Genomic DNA, 8,031 nt, shown 5'->3' on the forward strand with positions numbered 1-8,031 from the left:
ATCTTTATCAAAAACATCTCTAGATGAATCTCTTAATCTTTCCTCATGTGACATGAGAGATCCAACAAGTTGATCATACTCGAGAGTGGTGAAATCTTTTCTCTCGTCAATGATGATGGAAACATTATTCCATCTTGGTGTTAGAGATCTCAAAACTTTTTTAATCACAACTTCTTTGCCCATAACTTCACCCAAAGTAGCCATTTTATCTACCACATCTTTGAACCTTACACAATAATAACTTACATTCTTTGTTTACTGCATCTTTAAATTTTTAAACTCCCTTTTCAAAGTTTGTAGCTTGACAACCTTGATCTGATCAGTGCCTTGGTAAGCTTCCTTTAGAGTCTTCCAGGCATTTTTTGTTGACTTTGCATCAGCAATTCGAGGAAACAAGCTCTTATTAAGAGCAATCTGAATGTGAAACGTTTGTGCATTTTTCTTCTTTGCTTCCTTCTTAGTTGTCTTATCATTGGGTGTAAGTGCGCATTCCAATTCGTTGGCTCTTCATACCTTGCTTCTACAATTTTCCAAAAATATTTTCCAATCATAAATCTCAATATTTTAATGTACACTAGTAATCATAATCACTATCATTGAATTCTGGGATTGGCAAAGTGTTAGTATTCGACATTATTAAATTTAATCAGATCCTCCTACTCTGATACCAAATGAAGAATTCTAAAACAGCCCAAGAATGAAAATAACAGATTTATAACAAATAAACAAGAATAATAAACACTTGCAACAATATTATAGAGCCAATTTACACAGGTCTTAAAAAAACTGTTTTTATGAACAACATACACACTTTTATTATTCTGTAAAAATGACATACTTACAAGGAAAACATAACAGCTTATATAGAAGCCACACTTAATACAATATTGACAATATTACATTAAAAAAAATAGGAACTAACTAATAAGAATTGATCTTAATTCAACATTTAGAAAATAATTAAATTATTCATTGGCCTGCTCTATGAAAATAGAATCTTCCAATAGAACTTGGCCACACTCCAAAGTAGAAACTAGAAGATGTCGTAATGACTAAACAAAATCGGTCATCAAATCAGCTTTCATGGTACTTCATATAAGTAAAAATTAACTATTGGCTCAGTCATTCGTTACTTAGTTTAGTAACTGACAATTGACTATCATCGTACCCTAGATTTGTAAGGAGAATCAACAATAAAATAGACACCCATTGTAGAACACAATTTAATAGTCAAACATTGATTCTGATCAACTTAAATAAGATAACTATGTATCAAGTAAATCTTTTATTAATTATTTAATCAAAATAAAATTTATCTTGCACTAACAACCTTGTCCAACTACTATGTTTGGCATGTATATTTGATTGACACATTGAAGTATAATGGACGAATATAAATCACAAGCTCTCCAATATAAATCTGATACTTCCTACTTCCTACGTTTAGACTTGAAAGCAAATGCACTTTCTCACTGTTGAAAATTTAGCTTTAAAAGGGCTTGACCATGCCATGTTCTTGCCTTGATCCTAACAAAATTGACAAACACAAGCCTTTTCATCCAATCTAAGTTTAGGGAACACAATTTCAAATTGCCATAATCTACTTTGGATTCCTAATAATTCAATTGTTAATTTCAAAACCTTAACGTTAGTGAAGGGAATGAAACCACACCCAAACGATAAACAACTAATAGTTTATTGGAACCTAAATTAATTTAATTGGGGCTGATAATTGAAAACCGTGAAATATTTAGTGCTTTTGCACTAAATGTGTTGAAAGGATTGAGATGGATTAAAAATTAGTTGGTAGTTTTAATATTTGGAAGGGTAGTATCTAGTTAAAGGATTGAAAAGTATGTCATTAATGAATAATTTGTCATTTGATAAGAATATGTTTAAAAAAATATTTTTATTTGAGATATGAATATTTGAAATTCTATGTTAAATTTGTATATTCTTTGATGATATGTTTGTGATTATGAATCTTTTCATCAGTCCAAATTTGTCTCCTTGCATGCTAGAATTTTGTTTTCTTGTTTTTTCTTTCATTAGTGTTAAGCTGGTGTATGATTTAATAATGAATTTATGATCATGAACTAGTCCTCTGTCTCCAGATTCATCCCTATGCAGAATAAAATTTTGTTTGTCTACTAGCATAGCACTTCTTTTTAAGAATGCTTTTATAAGGTGGTTTTTGTATTGCAATGATATAAGTTCTCTTAGGTCAATGACTAGAAATGTATTTAAAAATTCAAATACAATGAAAAGGCATCATAATAATGTATGTATGTTCTTTAATCCTGTTAATGAACATAATGAAATGTCTTGCTATTAATCACTTTTTCAATAATCTATGATAAGAGAGAATGTGTGTATTCTAAATTTTTTAAATTGAATGCATCAAATATCGTTTAGTGTTAGAACATAGCATTTAATTACATCAAACATATGTTTAGTCAATTTAGCGTGGGAAGATAAAGTGGACCATTAAATTAACTTTGACTTGTGAATTTTGAATAGGGGATAAATTCATGATTGTGGGGTTTCCTTCAAATAGAAAAATGTTGTTGGTTGGGAAAATAATTAGAACTAGATGACCAATTACTATATGAAGATAGATTCTTAGATAAGTATGATAAATATGTAGATAAATTTAATGTATAAATCTGTAAGAAAAATAGATACCAAGTCTATAGAAATATGTATACATGAAAAAGTAATAAGTTGAAAAAATGAATACAAATTTATACAAATTAAATTATTCATCGCTATATATATAACCATTTTTCAAGATAACCACAAAACTAAATATAAGTACAAATATAAAAAATCTCCTTATGATAAAATTATATTGTTTATGAATACGTAACTACTTTATATAAATTAAAAGCATAAGTCAATGCAAGTGTGCTATTGGGATTGACCTAAACTCTAACACTAGCATATGATCTTTTGTTTGTAATCATGGTGTGAACGATGGAAACGAATCACCCATCTGATTGAATTCAATTATTGAAGAGAATAAGAAGTGGTAATCAAGATGGGATATTGCAGTACAAGAGAAAACGGTAAGAACTATATGTGCTTTAGAACTACGACAATGGTAAATAGCTCTATTGTATTTATTAGAATTAATCCTACTCTATTTATTAATATCTGTCTATTTGCAGCACAAAGAATATTGTCGAGAAATCAAGCCAGACGCAGAAAATTATAATTCAAGTTAAAAGTGAAGAACTTTTAGACGACGAATACAAATGGCGAAAGTATGGAGAGAAATCGATGGAAAATTGTATAATGCCAAGGTAGAATCTTTTTTAATTATATCTGTAACATAGGAAGTTTTAGCATGGGATGGCTATAGAGAAACAAGGGCTGCAGGGTAGCGTAGTTCCTGCCCAGTACTGCAAAAGTGGCTGTGGAATTGTTTTGTTTTAAGAATGGCAGTGTTGGAGGCCTGTCCATGCATATAATTGTCTGAAACAAAAATATGTTAGATGGCAATAGTGGATGATCAAGAAAAGATAGCAACGATAAAGATAATTTGGCAGCAATACATAAAACAGACATCAAGAAGACACTTTGTCACACAAGAGAAGTCAGTATAATAAGATGAGACGGTAGACTAGAGCAGTGTGAGTAGCATCATTTTCAGACTTTAGAGACAGATAATTTGCAGAAAGATAGTGATAGATAAAAAGATGTTCCTTTGACAAGTGAAGGACAACATTTCAGATTAGAGACATAAAAGACAATGGCATAACAGGGAATTAATCTAAAGAAGAAGAGGAACCATTGATGGTAGATAGATTGTTAAGTGGGTAGAGATAGGTGTTGAACATATTATGTTGATGCACAATTAACAACAATTACTGAGACTAAGAAATTTGAAAAAACACCTGCATAAATCTGCATGGTAGAATAGCCTCATACTATCCTTATAAGTTTATAACATCTTAAATGAATTTTGTATTTACTGATCTGATATAGATTCGCTACTACAATATTCTTTGGAGCTGCTGGCTAGAATTCAAGGATTTCGAGAAATCTAATGAAAACAAAAGCTAATGTAAATAATTCTACAATGCATTGTTTGATTTGTTCTCCAGCTTATCTTCCTTTCTTAACAACTCATGGTCGAGAGAGAAAGGGTTTGTCACCAAATAGGGCTAAAATGGAGAGGGTTTCCTTCGGCAAAGCCTCCATTTACTGTTGGACACCTAAAAAGAGTGATTCCTCCTCACTGGTTCAATAGGTACATGATGAAATCATTCTCATACCTAGCATTTGATCTTCTTACCTCTTCTTTTCTCCTATATTTGACAAATTTCTTTAAAATAGGTGGATTTATTGAATGGACAATGTATTCGATGGCACAAGGTTGTATTCTTACTGGTGTATGGGTTATAGAACATGAATGTGGGCACCATGCTTTTAGTGACTACTCTTGGGTTGATGATATAGTTGGATTTGTATTGCATTCATGGCTTTTCGTGCCATACTTTTCTTGGAAGTACAGTCTTAGAAGGCACCACCGCAATAGTGGAAGTCTAGAATGGGATGAGATCTCCGTTCCCTTTCCAAAGGAGAAACTAAACTGGACATCCATTCTTGTCAATAATCCTCCAGGAAGGCTTTTCACCATAGCATTGGTTCTCACTCTTGGGTGGCCTCTTTATCTGGCCGTCAATGTTCAGGAGGAAAATATCCCCATTTTGCCTCTCACTATGATCCATTTCGTCTAATTTATAACAACAAAGAGAGAATACAAATATTTGCTAGTAACATTGGTTTACCTCGTGTGACTTATACCCTGTATCTGTTGGCTTCAACATTTGGTTTGATTTGGGTAACCAAGATTTATGGAATCCCAATTCTGGTAGTTAATGCACTCCTTGTTCTTATTGCATATATGTTGGATAGTGATGCAAACATGCAACTAGAAATGGAATTAGTAATGTGAGGAATACAATTGTTGTTTCTAGAGATAGATTCTAAATTAGATTTTTAGTGGTTTAGGTAAATCTTCATAGATGGCAACTTCATGTTTTAGAAGTTTCTTTATTGGTGATGCAGTGAAATGTTGTGTTTTTGGAGGCTACAACCTCTATAAAATATTGCCTAGATGTTTGTGAGATCAAATCATGGATTTATTTGATTTAAAGTTCTCTCTGTTTGGAGATTGCAAATTTTGAGGTTGTTGATGGCAGTTGAGTCTGTTTCTGTTTTATGTTTATAAGGGGAATGGGAGATCTTACCCCCGAAAGAGTAACGTTGTTGTTCTTTGTTTCTATTTACTTGTTTCACTAAGAGGTTCATATAAAGAACCTGTGTGAGCAGTTTAATAATTGAATTGATAGAATTATTGGAAGTGTGAAGAATGAGTATAGAAAAGTTAGAAGAGTGCCAAGGAAAGGGATGCATTAGACATGGTTAGGAGCCATGCCACCAATCTGAGAGAGAGGTGATGAAGATGAAGTGTTATGAGGTGACCTCGCCCACATTGAAAATGTGGTCCGCATATTGCAGAAGTCTACATATGAGGTAGACAATGTTGCAAGAAATGTAACATGAGATGAGACCCTTTTGGCAAATTAATGACAACCGTCAAAGAAATGGTTGTCAAGTTGATATTGAAGCCTAGTTTTGTTTAAAACTGACATTGATCCTTCGACAATGTGCAATAACAATCAACAAGAACAATTGTGTGTAGATGAAGTGTTATGATTTTTCTCTTTGATATAGAAATGAGGGGAAAACCTTGTGATCTCTCATGAAGGAGAGAATGTAATGTCCCCTACCTGATGTATTTCAATATATTAAAACGGATTGATATTCTTCATTTAGTTATTAACAAGTGCTTATCTATTTTCCTCATTAGATGATTAATATCATTATTAATATAGATATCAGACCCAGCTACTACTTCAGTTTTAAGGGAGAAGGGTTTATGTATGTTACCAAAGTGCTTAGAGACCAACTACAATAGGTTTCCTCAAAGTTTATAGACCCAAGCCCTTACCTATCTTGGGTTTATACCCTCAAGGATTATGGGTCATTGATCCCCACCCTATCTTGGGACTTAACCTATTGCTTGGATTTAGACTGCCCCTCTTTGGAACAACTCATCCCCATCTTCTTAAATACTGACAGTAATAACATGAGTTAGACTATAAGTACACTAACTTCTAATGTATTATGAATATATATGATATTAAGTATGACTGTCATACATATTGCAGTTTATAACAATATTATTACTAGATTCTGCATAACAACTTTATCAGGCTTCATATACTAAGCATACATATTAAGTACATCCCCATGCATACCACCAAGAACACAAATGTTACTACATGTAACTTGATAACAATTTGGATTTGATCTGATCAATGGTGATGTTACTAGATGCTTTTGATTCCTTCCCTTTATGTCTCTCAATTTGAGGGAGAGGTCACACGTCTTCATCATGTATGCCCTTTGGCAAGAGACATACCCTTTCACCATTAGAACCCTTTGAAAGAGTGCAACTCTTCATTATTTATACCCTCTGAAAGGGACACAACCTCTCATAATTAGATCTGCACTTCTCATTTCCAATTATCCCCCCTCTCAAATGAGTTTCTCTTCTCCCTTTTATATCTCATTGTTGAGGGAATCACAACTTTTCCTTTCACATCTTTTGACTTTTCATTAACTTAATTAATCATATTTAATTATATTATTTTATATTTTATTTAATTTTTAATGTTGTAATTTTATTATTATCATTTATTATTAAATTCTATTTCAAAGTGGGGAAATGTAACATGAGATGAGACCCTTTTGACAAATTAATGAAAACTGACAAATAAATGGTTTTCAAGTTGATATTGAAGCCTAGTTTTGTTTAACACTAACATAGATCCTTCGACAATGTGCAATAACAATCAACTAAAACAATTGTGTGTAGATGAAGTGTTATGAGTTTTCTCTTTGGTATAGAAAGGAGGGGAGAACCTTGTGATCTCTCATGAAGGAGAGAGATGAGTACTTCTATAAGGCTTGGTATAAAAGTGATGGCAATTCTGCATACATTGAGTTGTAAAGATTTCATTTTCATAGAACAGTCTATAGTGAATGTTTTAGTCATTTCCCAATTGTGGACTAAAGTCAGAGTTATTTGTTAGTTTCTATTTTTATGTAAAGTTGGCAATGTTGTATCAAGTGTGGCTTCTATATAAGCTGCTATGTTTCCTTTGCAATTGTGTCATTTTATAGAATAATAAAAGTGTGAATGTTGTTCATAGAAACAATTTTCTAGACTTGTGTAAATTGGCTCTATAATAGATTGCATTGAGTTGTAAAGATTCTATTTGTGATCCGCTTAGTATCAAGGGGGAGTATGTTGGATAGTGATGCAAGCATGCAACTAGAAATGGAATTAGTAATGTGAGGAATACAATTGCAGTTTCTAGAGATAGATTCTAAATTATATTTTTAGTGGTTTTGGTAAATCTTCATAGAGGGCAACTTCATGTTTTAGAAGTTTCTTTATTGATGATGCAGTGAACTGTAATGTTGTTAGAGGCTGCAACCTCTATAAAATATTACCTTCATCTATTGTTTATGCATATCAAAATGTAACCTCTATTTAGAGGCAAATCATGAAGTAAGAGATATTTAATAAATAAAATATATTTGTGTTAAATTCAATTTGTAATTGATTTGAATCTACAATCTCTGCAACACACACACTAGGTTGTTCCACACTATGAGATCTCGGAATGGAAATAATTGAGAGGTTCACGAACAACAATTGACGGGGATTTTGGAATTCTAAATCATGTCCTACACCATGTAATAGATACACATGTAGCAAAAAAATTAGATGATTTTGGCCAATTGTCCTTTTTCACCTGTACAGCTTGCCACTCCCCAGATGTGAACTCTGCAAGCCCTGTTTTGGCAGCCTTGTTTTTGAGTTCTCTTGCATTGGGGTGTGCACTGCCTCCGTTTCCGCCATCTACAAAATGCCAACACTCCAGATGA

At 32.5% G+C, this 8,031-nt stretch overlaps 1 pseudogene; it reads left to right on the plus strand.

Annotated features, from left to right (window-relative positions):
* Positions 1–4,133: 4,133 nt before the first annotated feature.
* On the plus strand, positions 4,134–8,031 carry LOC131035986 (delta(12)-acyl-lipid-desaturase-like; annotated as a pseudogene).

The sequence above is a fragment of the Cryptomeria japonica genome, chromosome 3 (genome assembly GCF_030272615.1).
Source record: "Cryptomeria japonica chromosome 3, Sugi_1.0, whole genome shotgun sequence".
In the NCBI taxonomy this organism is placed as follows: domain Eukaryota; kingdom Viridiplantae; phylum Streptophyta; class Pinopsida; order Cupressales; family Cupressaceae; genus Cryptomeria; species Cryptomeria japonica.